At 40.0% G+C, this 17,512-nt stretch overlaps 1 protein-coding gene across 1 annotated transcript in view; it reads left to right on the plus strand.

Moving 5' to 3' along the window:
• Nucleotides 1-486: 486 nt before the first annotated feature.
• LOC136444911 (receptor-type tyrosine-protein phosphatase delta-like) overlaps nt 487-17,512 on the plus strand; it is a 47,171-nt gene continuing 30,145 nt past the window's right edge. Inside the window, exon 1 of the mRNA XM_066442685.1 lies at nt 487-567. The gene's annotated coding sequence lies outside the window, so the exon portion shown is untranslated. The remainder of the gene's footprint in view (nt 568-17,512) is intronic.

The raw sequence follows: 17,512 nt of genomic DNA on the forward strand, positions 1-17,512 counted from the left end.
TGAATAGCAAAAGTGGGCGTGTCGATGACTTAAAAGTAATTTGGGTCATCAATATACAGTAATTTGGGTATTTGGCGATGAGGGTGCCAAAGTAGCTTAAAATGTCACCAACCAAAACTATCTAATTCCTTTTAAGTTAAAACCAAGATCACAGCATCAAAATGTATGAATGGGAATTACAAGCAATATATGTGATATCCCTGGTGTACATTAACGTTATATGTAAGGTCTGCAAAGAGGGAAAGAGAGGGAGAGAGAGAGAGGAAGATGAGATCAAGTATCAACGACGCCAAAAATCAAACAAACTAACACACTCTAAACTTTAACCATGAAGTCAATGGCAATGATTTCGGCTACTTTATTCACACTTTCCATGTCATAAAGATGATATAAGAAACTTTTCGCTCACAATTCAAATTTGGCGGGTCCCGTGACGTAATGACCCATGGCCTTCCTGGAAGGGCCTCTCCAGAGCCTGGCCTGTGACTCACCAGCCCTATGTCACGTGACTTACCGACCGACGGAAGGCAACATGGCGGCCCCTGGGTGATCGCTAGAAAACTCTTGGTAAGTTTTCTCCTCTAGCTCTCATATATACGCCGTGATGGCTTAAAATTATAGCTAGATACAATCATGAACGTTTACCAACGACCGTGATTAGTATTATTGCTGCCTTTTATGTTTAGTTTTAGCGTAGTGAAGTGATGAAGTCGATGTTTTTGCCGATGACCTGCCACTAGAGGCACGGTCAGCTTCGCGACGAGTTTCGCGTAGCAGGCGCCACGACGCCAAGAGGCCTTGAGCGTAAGATTTGTAGCGGGAAGACTTTTTCTAAATAAATTGGTTCAATATTCTTGTGTCCTAGTCAAATAAGTAGTCATAGATTGTAGTAGATGTTGTCCAGGTGGCTTGTAGGCCACACAACTCCTGCGCGACCTGTGATCTGTCCTGTCGGATGTTTCTGAAACCAAGGCTCCTTGCTGAAACCGAGTGTTTTTCCTGGAAAAACGGTCTGACACAGCTGGTGTCCATTCCGGTCACGGTCATTGACCCCAGATAGGAAAGTCCTTAATTAGATTATGTCTGCGAAAATGGCTTTTCAAGATTTATGTAATGAGAAATCTTCGCTGTGGTTATATTATCTTGTTTTATCATACTTCAGACACATCTCGTATTATTATACAAAATTTATTGTTTGTAAAATGTCTATTTATACTAAAACCTTTTCCGTAGGTTTGTATGTTTGCAAATTCGTCAAAGGAATACAAATAAGCCAGGTACTACAATGTAATTGCATCAACAGTTTGCTTTGTCCTTTACCCCTGAAGCAAAAATACCTGAGTGATTAGCGTAATTACAGAAAGTGACAGATCAAGCATTGAGGCCCATTTGGGGGTCTTTACAATGTATTACGTGATTTACTATTATGTATTGACTATCAAAAGTACATGGGCATCATGGTGCATACTTGATAAATATAGCGAAGTTTGAATCTGCCAACTTTGCTACGGAAAGTCACTAATGCGATTAGGTTTAAGTCTGATTTGTTTAGGGACTAAAACCAAAATAGTCTAGATGCCACCTTCTACAGTGACTGTGAGTGAGGCCTAGATTTCTTAAGTTGCTCAATGCTTCTGCCTTGGTCCAGGTTAGTTGTCTTTTGATGGCATATGTAGGCACATAAGCTACTGATCATGGTATCTGCACCAATGACATGGTGTTCAATCGAAATTCCTTACATAGTAGCATTTTTGTACCCCTTGAGTCTTTTATACTTCTTCCCTTGTGATCTTTCAGCCACCAGCCAGTTAGATTTTCTTGCTTACCCAAATATCTCTAAAAGTGTAGTAAGTCAGTGTAAATCACAATATAATTTTCCGGTTTTATTCACATTTGTGTCATTGCAGTAGCTGTGATCCGAAACTGTTTGCACTGTTTTTTTTAAACAGTGACTAGAAATAATTCATATGTTGCACTGCTTTTTGATAATTCTTTATCCCATTTCCTGGCTATAATGCTATAATGTCAGTAGTCAGTACAGCCATACATCGCTGTCCATTCTGAGTGGTACTTTGGAGACGTGCCAGAGAAAGCTCACATTCTATAGTTGGGTGAGAAACCAACCACAGATGTCCTTACTGTGTATTTGTCTTCAGTACTTGGAAGATAAAGAAGCTGAGAGACATTACCGAGGTTTTAAAAGGGCTGATAAATCTCACAGATAAAAGCTGACTTTTAAAGGCACTTACCCCAGCTTAAAGGCAATGTGCCGTAAGCCATTAAAAGATGTGTGCTCATCTAACTGTTTAAGGTTGGGAACCATTTGGTTTGAAGTGAATCCCACCGTGTATGAAGCTGAGAAATCTTGTTTTCTAATTCTATCAGCACAAGGCCTTTTATGCAAAGTGGCTGAAGAATAAATGAAGGTACTTTCTTGCTTTTTGACAGATCAATTATTTCTGTGATAACATATGTGTACATGTACATTGTGTACATGCATATTCCATTTGCTAAACAAAGTCATATATCTCCTTGCACACTGGTAGTGCGTCAGGGGCTGAGCTACATGTACAGTGATCTTTTCTTTTGTGACTGTGCATAAAAATAGCTTGACATACTTAACTATGATGAAGGTTGATATATTTTATATAACACTCGTCTCTTGTTTATACATGTATGGGTTGAGAGAGCTAGCTACAGTTGCCAAAAGGCTTGAGGTAGATTTCTGTTATCACATACACTCACTGTATCTGGTATATTGTCTGTTGTTCCCCATTGATCCTTTGATTAAAACTAATAAAAGCTCTCATGAGCATGAATAGTCAAGAGATGAAAGGGATTGTCTGACTCTGAGACGACTAAAGGTAACCCTTGTGAGTACTAAAGATGTCTCTTTTACCCCTTGCATGTTGAAATCGCTGCAGTGCACAAAATTATGTTATTGCTTGTATAGTTATAGTATACTTGTAGGTTGGCATGGGTTGCATTTTGTAGGAACCAAGGTTGGTCAAAACACTGGTCAAAGTGCTGTTGGCTGGGTTCAAAGGGGGGCTATTAAAAAAAAAATTGTTAAAGGGTTGCGAATTACATAAACCAGTTGCGATAGCACAGGAAAGTCAGCCATTTTCAATTTTGGTCCGATGGAGTTGACCAAGTCTGCTGTGCCATTAATCGGATTTTAACCAGGGGAATAGTGTACATGTAGACTGAGATCTGCCTGGGTCAGTATTAGTGTTGTAAATCCTATCTCCCTGTAACATTTGTGTAGCCAGCCTAGGTATGTAGCCTTTGCCTGTTTTTGTCTGACTTGGAGCGACAAGTTTACGTTGGTGTTATCGTCTGGGGCGGCTTAGTGTCTGTCACCATGACTCTGTCTCGTGGAGTCTTTCAGTCCTTTTTGGTGCATGCCATGTAGGGCTGTCTTCATGTCTGAACAGCCTGGATGAAATAACATTCTGCAAAGGACCGAAGTGCGCTTTGGTCAAGTCAGCTGTTCAACCTTGCCCTCAGCATGTACAGTAAGTACAGTTGACCTTGACTGAGATCCTCATTCTCAGCTGCTCTGCAGTTAAATCAAGTGCCACTGCAGGCTGTCAATGTCAACGCTAGGCACCATGAAAAAGGTTCAAGTGCACAGCCGTGTTGTTTCAGGGCGCGGCCTGGCGTCAGGTAGAGCTTTGCGGTCGCAGGTACTCACACCCCTATTGTCCCTGGTCATGATACTAAGTGAATATGCGTCAGCTTGCCCCCCCTTCATGCCCCCACTCCTGTGAGGTATGGCGTCAGTCCTGCCTTTGTCCATTGACCTGTAGTAACCTCTCCATTAGTGTTTATCCACCAGGAGTGAATCATCAGGTTGGTTTTCAAAGAATGGCTTTTGTCTCATGTAGCGCTGGTGAAAAATGGTCGTAATGTAATCCGATTAAGTGACTTTGTTTTGAGACAAAACAGTAAACTCTCTGGCCTGTGTATTTAGAGAAGTTTGCTGAGTTTGTTTCATAATCTGATTTGGTAACACTTTCAATGTTCTAGGATTGCTTGCTTTTATACACAGTTGTGGTTCCTCTTTCTAGTCTCTTTGTGAAAGAAACTGTAATGGGAATAGCGAAAGATTGAGAATTTAACCTTTTGAATGGTGTCAAACTTTACCTGGCTCAGGAGTGGATTACATTGTTGTTAACCTGTACTTGATATTTATAGGTGTAAGTTTTACAGTGCTACTTAACCTTTCAAACCTTGCAGTCTATACAGTGACATTTAGCCATAGTAATCCTGTGTTTGAAGCAGTGTCTTTTGTCTGGTTGAGGTTGGCCACTTCCGTTTGATAATGCTGTGAGACACACTTTGCCTTTCCTAGGCCTGGGGCTCTTCGGGATGTGAACTTCACAAAAACTGCTCATGACACACGTCTCAAACTTGCAACAGTTGCTTTTGTTGATAAATCCTGCTTTTATTTGTTTATCTATGTGTTTTTATCCTCTATTTTGAAAGGCTCGGAAGAAGTAATAATAGGCCGAGCATGCTGGACCAGCTTCACAGAAACTATTCATGACACAGATCTCAAAGTGCCAACAGTTGCTGTTGTTGGTAAATCCCTGCCTTGCTTTCTATTCACTACAGTAAACTGCTTTTATGTCTTTATTTATATCATCCTCTATATTTGTTATCCTGTTTTGAAAGGCTCGGAAGAAGAAGTATGATTGGTTGAGCATGCTGGTTCAGGTTCACAGAAACTCTTCATAATACAGATCTCAAAGTGGCAAGTTGCAACAGTTGCTGTTGTTGGTAAATCCTTGCCTTGCTTTCTATTTGCTACTGCTTTTATGTCTTTAGTTTTATCATCCTCTATTTTAAAAGGCCCAGAAAAGATATCATTGGCCGAGCAAGCCGGATGAACTTCACAAAAACTTTTCATGACACAGGTATCAAACGTGTAACATTTGCTTTTTTGGGTAAATCCCTGCCTTGCTTTTTATTTACTACTGCTTTTATGTCTCTTAGACTATTTCTATCATCCTCAATGATTCCTCATTTTTAAAAGGCCCGGAAGAAGTGTCATGGGTCAAGCAAGCCAGATGAACTTCACAAAAACTTTTCATGACGCAGGTATCAAACGTGTAACAGTTGCCTTTGTTGGTAAATCCCTGCCTTGCTTTGTAGTTATATGTACTACAGCATGTATATATATATATCTTTTCCACCATTTTGAAAGGCCCAAAAGAAGTGCCATGGGTCAAGCAAGCTGGATGAACTTCATAGAAACTATTCATGACAGGTCAAGTTGAAACGGTTGCTTTTGTTGGTAATTCCTTACCATGGTGAATCCATTTACCACTGATTTTATGTGTCTATTTTTACCCACCAATCCGGAAGAAGTGTCATGGGTCGAGCCATTCGGATTTCCTTGAGTTGGAAGCTAGGCCTATAAGGAAGGCTTACTGCATGCCTTGAGTTCAATTTCAAGGGGCCTTAAATGCCTTAAGATTAAATCCTATTTCTTGTATGATAGCTATGTGACCCATGGGTTGATAATAATAAAGCAGAGATGGGCACTCTTATTTCTTGTATGATAGCTGACAGCCTATGTGACGCATGGGTTGATAAAACAGAGATGGGTGTCACACTATGCACCAAATGGTGTGAAAAGAACTTCAGCTAAAATCATTTTTGATAATCATAATAGTCTACAATACCTTGCAAATCCAAGACTATATCATGATGACTTTGTATACCATAATGTTCATCATATAGTCTTGGATTTGCATTGAAATATAGCTTTGTATCTGAAAGGTATTGAAGGCAATTATGTTTCTGTATCTGTATAGCCGGTACATGTATAACCGCCCTTCAGTATAACACATCAGATTCGCAGGCACACAGCGCGGTAGCAGCTGGTCATATTGCACTGAACGACCTGCCACACCTAACCTTTTGCACATCTACGTGTGGCTGCAAGCGTTATGTAAACTATCTAGGCTCTGTGTGATTGCCTGCTATGATTATCATTCATGTATATTAATGTAATGTGCAGAGCCCCCCATGACTAATCTTTCAGCAGATAAGATGACTTTTTGACCCAGACATTGTTAAAAATTACCCAGTATATCACCTGTTAACAGATTAAGTTGTTCGCAGGAAGATAGCATCTTATTTGGACAACAATTCAGGAATGTGCGACCTACGGGAGTCTCAATGACACTGTGTATACGCCTTCATCCAAATAAGGAGGCTCAGAATGAATAACACTGGGGGCAGTGACCCTGACAGTGAGGTTGAGTGATTGTGCATTTTTGTCGTGTCTCTTGGTCAGCACACCCATGAGGAAATGCTGAATGTCATGTTTTGGGTGGAGACAAAATAGACAATTTTCTATTGTTCTGACCTGGGAGGAATTGAGAAATGTGTTGGTAAATGTTGCCTTGTTGTTTTGCTTCCTATTGGATAAATTTTCTAGTGACAAATGGCTTTGAAAAGTCTTCCTTTGTTGCCTTTGAGAAATTCATAGTACCCAAAGACTTGTAAGTTTTTTTTGTTGCTTTTTTGAGTACTTTAAGAAATACAAGAATGTGCTGTGTTCTTTTGTAGACATCGTAAACAACTATTAAGGCTGCCAGCAAGCCCTTGTCCGTGTTTTTCGGACCAGCTTTGGAATTAGTCTTGGCCGTGTTGACAAGGCGCAGAGAGATTTGGTAAGGAAAGTAGCCTGTTTTTGTAAGGCTCTACCCCAAGTGTACACACGTGCATCGGCTCCTTTTGTGGCGTCAGAAGCTTATTGGGTCGGAGGAAAGTCTGCCAGAAACTCCGTCCTGAAAAACACTTTTGTTAAAATGTCATTTCCTCTCGTAAAACAACCCACGGACGAGAATCGTGAGTCGGAAATGAAAGTGCGACGCCGCAGACATGTAATTGGCTATCTTGTTGTGAATACATGTGGGACTTCTGGAGTGCCCTGTTGTTACCAGTGCACCTTGTAATGAGACTGAGAGTTTGCAGAAGCTGCGGCGTGTCATTAAGATTCTTCGCTTATCCTGGGCGATGACACACATTAAAGCTGGTGATTGGGTTGTAATCCCTCTCTAGTTTCACAGCATACAGAGAAGAGATGATGGCTACTTTTCAGACTGGTACATCACACGAATTCTATACCATGATAAAGCTGAGCCCTGAGTTATCAAAACATGCAATATACACTGTACCAGTATCTTGAGCTTGTTCCATGGAATATAATGTTACATGTATGCATGTTTCCTTCTCCTAATTATCTGGCACTGCAAGTAGGTCATAGCGTGTTAGTGCTTAATTACGTAGGAACAATGCATGGATTTATACGACTGTCAGGTGTAATTAGAAGGAGGAAAGGTAATCATGAGTCACCTGTCAGGAAGATGAGAGTCTAGAGGTCAAAGGGTCATGTTCTATGGTTACATAAAAAAGGTGAGTTGAAAGCGTATCCTGTCCGTAACACCTTGTTGGTTTGGATGATTTCTACAAGTTAGTACAACACTAATGTTTTCTAATCATATCCTATATATGTGTGTGCGTGTGTGTATGTGTGTGTGTGTGTGTGTGTGTGAGTGGTGGGACCTGATTTTCTCTGTAGCTAGACTCCCTTTCTTGTCACTTTCTAAAAATAGTAAAAGCTGTTGTGACCGGTTCGTACCAGTAAATTGCAAATCGAGCCCTGGGATCATATCGCCATTCAGCTCTAATTTCCAGGAGTTACCAATCAGTTCCTGTTTATTAGGTTCATTATTACTGAAAGTTATATAACCATTGTAATATTCTTGAAGATCTTGACAGTCCTTAGGCTATCCAAAAGTCTGGTTACATAAACAGACCTTTGTGGTATTTGAGAACAACGAACAGGTACTAGGTTTAACAGGTTTCAGCTGAAATGTAAAAGCATTTAGGTCTCAGACAACGATTTCTCCTATTTCACTTTCAATATTTCTAGATAGAAAACTGCATCGTCTGACCACTGTGTTGGATGACATTAATCAATCTTAAGTACATGCACATGTGTGCATGTACAGTAATATGTGCATGTAATATATCTGATTGTGAGTTTTTCACAATGAGGTTATCTTTTTTATTGCTAGAACTTACATGTAGGAGACAATGTGCAACGGTTTTTAATCAGACACTTGTTTGATGATTTTGTATAATCGGTTAGCTTGCTGTTATAGTAGTTCTTATGTTATTTTGTACCAGAGAGTTATGCTGTAAATCAACAACAACCTTGGTTTTTGTCTGGTCGTATATCTTGACGGCTTTTTGTTATTACATTGTTTTGTATGTTTTTCTCACCTCACAGTTCAGAGGTTAATGTGATGCCTTGTGCGTATTGATGTTATGACAAAACATATTATCTCTACTTCAATGAGTGCAGAAAGTGTTACTACTGTGTCCTGTGCATTGTTAGCCAAGTTGTCACAGATTAATGATATTGCTGCAAGGAATAATATGATACAAATGTCAGGGTTTGTGCCAAGGGTGCGTGAAAATATCAATATCAAACAAGATGTTTTGAGGCATAATTGTTACATTTTCCTAGCTCCAGGGCTGTTCATGTTACAAACATCCTTTATGACAAAATATTGGGTCTTTCATAACTACTGATCTGAAACAAGTACCGTTCCCTAATCTTCAAGCAGGAATTTTTGCCCCCCCCCTCATCATCTGCTTGGAGATTAGGAATTGATACAGTCAAACCTGTACAAGTGACCACCTCTACATAAAAATCACCTTGCCGATGTGACCACTTTTTGGTGGTACCTCAGATAATGTTTCCCATTCACACAAGCATTAATAAGAATCCTGTCTTTACTTGACTTTAGTGACCACATGGCCTCATAGACTAGATTTTATCATCCCCTGTGTGGTCTTCTTGGGCAGTTTTGACTGTACAGGTACTTGTTTCACTTCGGCAGTCTTGAAAGACTCAATGTTTATCCAGAAGATAGTTGGATGAGTCTCTTGGGTAGTCTGTGTTCCTAACAACCATTTCTAGCTATTTTAAGCAAAGAACTATAAACAAATGGGTATGAAGGACTTGTCTGTTTGAAGCGTTTGTTTAGGAAAGGGCTTTCGAGTTTAGTAAACTGTACAACTGTAATCCCATACATTGTACTAAGTCTTACACAAGGTAAAGGAACATGAACTACATGTATGGTGTTGACCTCTTTAGTCTTTTCTTACTTTGAATGATAAGCTTTATTTAGATTCACCTAGAAAAACTGAAGATATTTTTCATTCAAGTCTAAACTGTTGACTAAATTTTCATTTTTTAGATTGCTTTTGTAATTTGAATCTGGAGAAAGTGAGTTGTTTCTCAGGTATTCAAATGTGACCACTTTTTTGTGGACCTTAGATAATTTTTCCCATTGACACAAGCATTAAGAATCCTGTCTTTGCTAACCACCTGTCCACATACTCATGTATACCAGATTTTATCGGTCCCCTGAGTGGTCATCTTGGGCAGTTTTTGACTGTAAATGGAACCAACATTGAGCAAGACTAATGAGTAATAGCCAGTTAATGGTAAAAGGTCTCCCGGCTGTGTGTGTGTAGTGAAAACCACTTGTCAAGAGTACTTAGGTCTTTCTGATTATCTATTTAATTTTAAACATGAAAGAGTATAATAATAATAATAATATCAGGTGTATTTGCAGCCAGTGCCACAGGCAGGTACCCAATGTGTAGGGTAATGAGGCTGTTTAACGTGTTCGAGGCACCTCCTCGAGCACGGGACCCCCGTTTTACGTCCCTCCCGGAAGACGATTTCGTGGAAAGCTTCGTGAGGCTACAGCAATCCGGACGTCCTTGGTTGGTCCCCCATCCAAGCACTGTCCGGATATGAAGCATTGTGCAACCTAATTGTAAATGCATTTTAATCTGAGGGGACATGATTTTGCATTAAAGGAGAATAGGGGGTATTCATAGTGTTAAAAGTTTGTAATAGGCACACAGAGTTTGTGCATTACTGAAAAAAAAATCTGTATTGTTTGCTATGTGATGGTTTCGCAGCAAATATCAGTCCACCACGAATATGTCAAGTTATTCGGTGTATTGGAGTCAAAATTTTGATGAATGCTGTTTCGGTTATGTGCAAAATTGCTACTTTAATGATACCCTCAGTGTTAGTAAGTGTTTGAAATAATAATTGCCCTGACCTAGATACAGTACAGATATTAAATCTTCATAAATTTTTCATTGTTTAGCACATCTGTATAACCTCACATTATAATTCTGACAGTTTGCCAAGTCATACTTTCAACAAGATGTTTAAGTTAGAAAGAAGAAATTTGGTTGGATATCTGGTTTGTTGACAAATTGTTGCTACCGGTATTTGCATCATCTCTGAAGAATCCTAAATATATACTAGGTATGGAAATTGACTTAATTGGCTGGTAACCCGCGGGACAAATTCTGTCGTCTGAAAGCAACTAGTGGCCTATTTGTCATCGGAAGAAGAAGACATTGAAACATGCATAGCTTACTGTTTATCATTGCGGTACACTGCAACTTACAGAGAAGATATCTTGAAAGCTGTTGAGCTTTGAATCAATTGTGAGTATGGTGTGCGTGATCACTTGTTGACCTCTTGAGTGACCTTTCGCGGAGTGATTCACTTAGCCCAATTTTATGGTGTATGGGTTGTCTACCTAGCAGAGCCCAGGATTATTCGGTTGGTTAGGTTGTTTTATCTGGTTGCTGATCTGGATGATTAGAGAGTTTTGTGGTAGCGATGTGGTACTAAAGAAGACACCTGTGTAAAGAAGAGTTGTCCTATCCTTGGGCTCCTTCAAGAAAGGTAACTATTTCTTCTTTCTTTACTTGATTGGTTGGCTATCCCTTTGCTCCAGGATGTTATGTTTTCACTGCCGATGTTTTGTTAGTTGATTGTTTGTTTACATGATTTAAGGGTAGCGTGTGCAGTCCAGTGGTTAGCGATCTTGCCTCTGGAACTAGAAGCCCCGGGTTCGATCCTGGCTGTGTCGCTCACCCAACATGCATGCTACCGGAAAGGGTCGCAGTCCTTAGGACGGGACGTTAAGCCGTGGTCCACTGTTCATTGCGCTTGTCGAAAAGAGCTAGGGAAATCTCCCCGGTACGTATAATGAACCTGTAAATACTGTATATAGCGTCTGTCTTCTTCTCTGTCACGACCAGTGGAAGATTAGCTCTGCAGTGAGCTAAAAGTGGATCGAGATTACTTTTTTACTTTTATTTAAGAGAGGATTACGAACAAGATCTAGCCACATTTAAAGAAGATCCTGCTGGTATAGTTTTAACCTTTTCTCTGCTGCCTGACACTGCAAATTTGATACCAGAAAGCTTTCTTAGCTGGGAGATTTAGATAAAAGGTTACACTGCAGTTGATTTGATGTCAAATTGGTGCTCATGTACACAAATATGAATTGATATCCTACTTACCATTACTGTTAAAAGCTTGGAGTCTTTTGGAGAGGTACAGACAATGTAAAGAACTGTACTAGGAACTATGTTCCAACACAGCTACATGTTGTAATGCCTGTATGTTCCGACAAAATGTGGCTATGTACAATCATGTTTAAACTCCTCTGGATCTAACAGTGCGCACAGTGCATTAGTTGGCTGTATTAAAAATGCAACGGTTAAGTCTTTTAATTCATCAATTGCCAATTGAAATCGTGTTCAAAATCTTGCCGTCTTGATGGAAGGAAATCTAGGCTTGTTGGTCTTAGCTGGCATTCTCAGCAGTCGTGACTTCTGTGTACTTACGTGTACTGTACTTACAACTGAACGTCTGCGTCCTGTGTATACTTATACCATATCCGGAAAGAATATAGCAATGACGCGGGCACTAGATACATGTATAAAGAGGCTGTGTACAGTTGTACAGAGGTAATACGATGATCAAATCTGCAATACGTGAGTTGTGAAGTCCCCCAGCCTTACTCACTCTTTGTCTTAGCACTTGCAGCGTGACATACGACTTTCGAAAGCAACATTGTCTGAGTCTGGCTAAATCAACCCTCCGCCACAAAACAAGCCTGATCCTTCCCCCGATAACCCACGATCAGAGCCTTGTTGTTTACTGGCAGTCCCCACCAAACCTCAGCGGCACAGCCTCCTTTTCATATGTATAGGGTAAACATCTTGTTGAAATTTTAGCACTCTATGATCACATTCACACTATGATGAAGACACTACCAGAGACGATAGATAGATGATCATTTCACAATCAATGATGAATGAAACAGCGATGAAAGTTACAATGATCTAAGATTTCCTCTTTGGCAAACAGGACAGCTGAGTTTTGTACGACACATGAACGACTATCCAAGGAATTCCCTCAGATTGTGATTGAATGGCAATCGTAGGACCAATATGACTGCACCATTAGTAGAAAATGGTGAAAGCCCTGAAGTACATGTACATACTGGACATACTGTAATTCACTTTATCTTCATGGTAGCAAAATTTCACAGTGTAAGAAAAATGGACATTTTCACTGAACTTTAACTTCACGGTGGTGCCAAGTGATTGGCATCATAAATAATTACAACAGGTTTTTCACGGTGATGATAAGTTCATGGTACAGAGGTGACTGTGAAAACAGTGAACATAAAGTTTCAGTGAAAGAAACAAGAATTACAGTACTCATGAACCATATCGTGGTTGGTTTCAAGATACCAGACCATTCCCATTTCCAAGATAGAGGAGAGAGGCGAATGTATCATTTATAATGGCGAGGTAGGGACAGCCAGTTTACTTTTCTCATCTATGGTCCATTTGTGCCCCAGCAGGCTGTTTATGTACACAGCCCTGCTTGAAGAATGGCCCTGACAAAGTGTGGTAAGTCTCAGGCTTTAAAGCTGTTCAGTGCCAAGCTCTAAATTTTTCTCAGTTCTCTCATTTTGACAGACCAAAGTTCTCTACTGAGCGACAAAAGCCTGGCGGAATCGAGAAACTTTGTTACTGACGTTACTGTAAAGTTCGTGTGGTTTTTATTTCATGCTAAGGCGTAAATGGGATGTTCGCGGTGGTTATCAGTTTGCGGCAGCGCTATAGTCACATACTGCTACCGTATTGGACAAAATGTTCGCGGTGGTTTTAAGTCCGCTGTGAAACGGTCGCCGTGAAAACTGCAAAGTTTAACATAAAACCACCGCGAACATTTCTGCATTTACAGTATTTCCTGGTGGTACTGTCATAATCTTCAGATGACAATCAAGGGGGACGTTTTTGTTGATATCTTTGTCCTCAACAGGAAATTTCTGTCCAGGGATGGAAAGATGGATGATGTAGAAAGCCCGGGTCTAGAACTACCTTCAACAGTTAACCTTTAGTATGCTAAGGTAGCTGTTTGGCACCACATTTGTATTGGTTATGGGGTTAGGCAGCAGGAAGAAGGTTAAAGAAGTTATACTTGGCAACTGAAACTGTATCGTTGAGGAAAATGTCAAAAGTTTAAAGTTGTAACTTACTACAAATCTACTTGACAACCTGAAAATGGCAACTGTCAGTTACTACACTGCAGCACGTGCAGCTTTAAAGGCAACCATTAAGCAATATTAGGGCCAAAAAATGGAAATGAAAAAAATGCTGAAATCTTTATGGTAGTGACATTTACTAACATTATTTAGCACATTTGTGTGATAACTTCATACTTTTAGGATTTTAAAACCGCGCAAAATCGTGCTATAGCATGTTGAGCCCTTAGTTTCGCGACTGGTGAGCCTACATGTACAAAAACTCCGGCCACGACAACAACGTCATATTTTTCCATCATGGACATTGCTATAAATTGTGATAGTGTTGTTTGAACTACATGTAATCATTGTATAGAAATGGCTAAATAATTTGACTTTGAAAATCCTATTTATCGGACCCTAATATTGCTTGGGTTGCCTTTAGAACTGATGGTGGAATCATATTGGCTCAGGTGGCATCAGTCCAGAACAAATCCTGATGAATCTGCACTTAAGAAGCCCCTTTTCTCGATTCCATTTGGCTCCTTGGTTGTCGTCTTCCTGGAAGGGTAATATTGCATGTAAAAAGCTTAATCTGAATATGGCAGCTGTCAATTTCTGCAAATGTAACTAAATTGGCCCTAAAATCATATTGGCTCAGGTGTCATCAGTTCTGAACAAGTCCTGATAAATTGGTGATTAGAAGCTGCTTTTCCTCGATTCCATTTGGTTCCTTGGTTGTAGTCTTCCTGGAACGGTGACTTTTAGTTAAAAGATCTGGCTATAAAGTTGGCAATTACTACATGTGATAGAAAAATATTTTTTCCTCAGCTCCTGTCAGTTCTGGACAAATCCTGATAAATTGGTACTTGGAAGCTGCTATTCCTTGATTCCATTTAGCTCTTTGCTTGCCATCTTCTTGGAAGGGCGGTGGCAAAAAGGTCAGTTCCATTTAAGTCCACTGTAATTGCAGTCTTTTCATTCCAGTGTTGGTTTGAAGAGTTAACAAATCAAAAGCGATGTAAAATACATTAAGGTTATGATCTTGGTAGATGGTTTGCATGTGTTATGTGTAAAACCATTATAGGTATAGGTAGTGTAGTAGATTGTGCATAAACATACATGTAGTCTACGTCGTGTAGATCTTACATCTACTAACATAATTCCACAAGGGTACATAATTCTGCCACCCTGAAAAAGTTCGTCCAAACAGATCTTCAACCGTACGTCCCCCCAGTATAATGCACTGTCTTCTGTATATCTAAGCTGTACATATCTGGGGGTTGCTGCACTAGAGATCTCACAAACCCACTGTTTTTCAAAGTGGCGGATTTATGTAACCGGGTGGAGTAATTTAAGGATTTGTCTTTTTGTCATGAAAACATTTGTGGGGCAAATGAATAAGGTCAAGATGTATTCTGTAGTTGAAAGTGAGTAACACATGCTGTAGTTTAAAGTTAGGTAATGGAATGACATTAGACAAAACAGTTGTAACCTTTTGGCACAGTGAGTTACCTAACCATTACAAACTTAGATGTACTAAATGTACGTTATTACAGGTTGCACACTTGTGTAGAGGGCATTTGCCCGTGTTGCTTCAAGTTTACGCAAAAATATGTCTTCAAAAGTGCATTCCGTAACTAGAAATATTATTTTAGAAATGTGTTTTTCTAGAGAAATTCGCCAAGTCTTGTCTAGTTTCGATAAAAACGGATTTCTGTTGACATGATTTATTTCCTCAATTGAAATGACCATCAGGTCAGGTTTGTCTCAATACCATTTGGATTGAGTTGCCAATAACATAGAGTTTATTTTCATGTCCGGAATTATTTGGGTAGTAAAGCAGAGGAGCATGTAATAAGAATGGACATTTGAACAATTGACTAGATATTGAGGTTTATCTGGTAAGTTGCAGAAAAGAGAACAATACCTGGATGAACAGTTATTGGTATCACTATTGCTCTATAAATGGTGAAAAGCTTGCAAAGAGAATCATTTAAATTCAAGTGTTGAAAATACTTACATAGCCTTGTGTTTTAAAGGATAGATAAAGTTGGTCCCGTAGCTATAGCCTCTTTGAGGCCATAGGGAAGTGGTTGTTATTTACTGTGTCTAGGGTGGATGTCATCCCATTCCTTCCACCGCCTTTACCTCCCAAACCAAAGTCAGGTACCCATTTTTACACGTGGATGGAGTGATGAAAGTTGTGTTGAGTGCTTTTCTGGACACAACATCTACATGTAGCTAGGATCGCCAGGAATCAAACCTGTAACCTTTCAATCTCTTGGCCACTAGCTTAGCCTCTCGGCTGTTCGACAGCACCTTTACCTGTTTTAGGACCAGTGAAATGATGTATTTCTTTCTTAGTACCAGGAGGATCTCTGCTGGTTTTGCTTATCTAAGCATTGTATAAATTGCAAGAAATCCTCTGTGATGGGCGTGCCTTTTAACCACTTATTTCAGTATATGCAGTGGAAGCCAAAACAGTTGGCTTCAGAAACCCGTTTTAAGTCCGCGTCTTAAGGCCCAGGCACGCTATGTGTTTGAAAAGTTCACGGCCAGCTTTTCCACAGGGACCAAAGCTTGTGGCGAGGTAAGCTCGCCAAATTGCCTCCTGCGGGAGAGAGGTCGTAGGTTAAAGGAATGGGAGCGTTTGCGGCAGAGTTCTGATAAGGGGAGTGCTCTGGCCTCAGATGCAAGGTTATATATATAACTGTTTATCTGTAGGGAATAGCCATGGGAGGTAGATAGACCTCCTGGATGTTGAACTCCTTCCAATAAAGGAATCTGTGTACAGTTTGAAGAACCTGGCGACAGATTGTACAAGGATTTTGCAGCACGAAGTTGGGAAGTACAGTCAGGTAAGTGTAGAGAAAATGTGATCTTACATGTACTTTTAAGTCTAATGTAAAATACATGACGTACATGTATTTGTTAAGTTTTAACCTTATGCCCTGATGGTTAAGACCAGATGTGTCTGTGATCCCGTTCACATTTTGAAGTCAAAAAGTTAAATCCGATTAAACGTATTATCGCGATAGAAACGATCCAATCGCGATTGATTTTTGCGGTGTGAACGCTCCCGATCGCGATTAAGTTTTTCTGGATCGGATTATTTGTATCCACCTCCAGAGTTAGTTTGGGGAGGATTAATCCAATCCAATCCAATCCTATTGAAAATTGAGTGTGAATGCAAAACACGATTGATTCGCTGGGGATTTCGCTGGGGAAGTTTTTCTAAACAGGAGAACAAGCCTAGGGTACCACCCCTTCTATACTTTCGACACATGCCCTTATGCCCTTGTGAGCAGATTCTACAAAAAGTGGAAAATTCTGATCTACCCAAGGAAGCCGTGGGGTACCAGACAATTTCAAATCAAATTTTCTCAAACCCTGCAATACTGTAAATGCAGAAATGTTCGCGGCAGTTTTATGTTCACGGTTTCCGTGGTGAACTCTCAACCGCGAACTTAAAACCACCGCGAAAAGCCGTTCCATTGTGTGACTGTAGTGCTACTATTGTTTCAAACGCAAACTCTGTAAACCACTGCGAACACTCCATTTTCTCCATACTGCAAAATTAAAATCCCCGTGAACATTTCTGCATTTACAGTCACCCCTGCTCAGTTGCTATACTCATTTGCATGGTCTCCATTCTTTTCTAGAAAAAAACCCTTGGTAGCTACTAGGAAAAAGATAAAGGTCAGCTTTCAAGTTGCATTTTAATTTCTCTGAGTGCTTGTCTTTTACTTTGTAGAAACTGCAGGACATGTAAGCTGCCAATGTAGAAAGACGCAGGTGTGCAATTACAAGTGTTGGGTATCAGGTGTAGGTAATGCGATTAAGGAAGGAAGTTGAAAGCCACAGTATTTCCTTGTGAACAAAAAACAATTATATGAATCGCAGTTGAGAAGCACCTTAAGGTGCAAGTTTTGAAGAAAACAGAACCATTTTATATCTGCTAGATTACAGTGCTCCTGCCAGATGGTTGTTTGGCATCTTATTAAAATGAAAACTGTACAGTACTACTGTAAATGCAGAAAGGTTCACAGGGA

Source organism: Branchiostoma lanceolatum, chromosome 11 (genome assembly GCF_035083965.1).
Source record: "Branchiostoma lanceolatum isolate klBraLanc5 chromosome 11, klBraLanc5.hap2, whole genome shotgun sequence".
Taxonomy (NCBI): domain Eukaryota; kingdom Metazoa; phylum Chordata; class Leptocardii; order Amphioxiformes; family Branchiostomatidae; genus Branchiostoma; species Branchiostoma lanceolatum.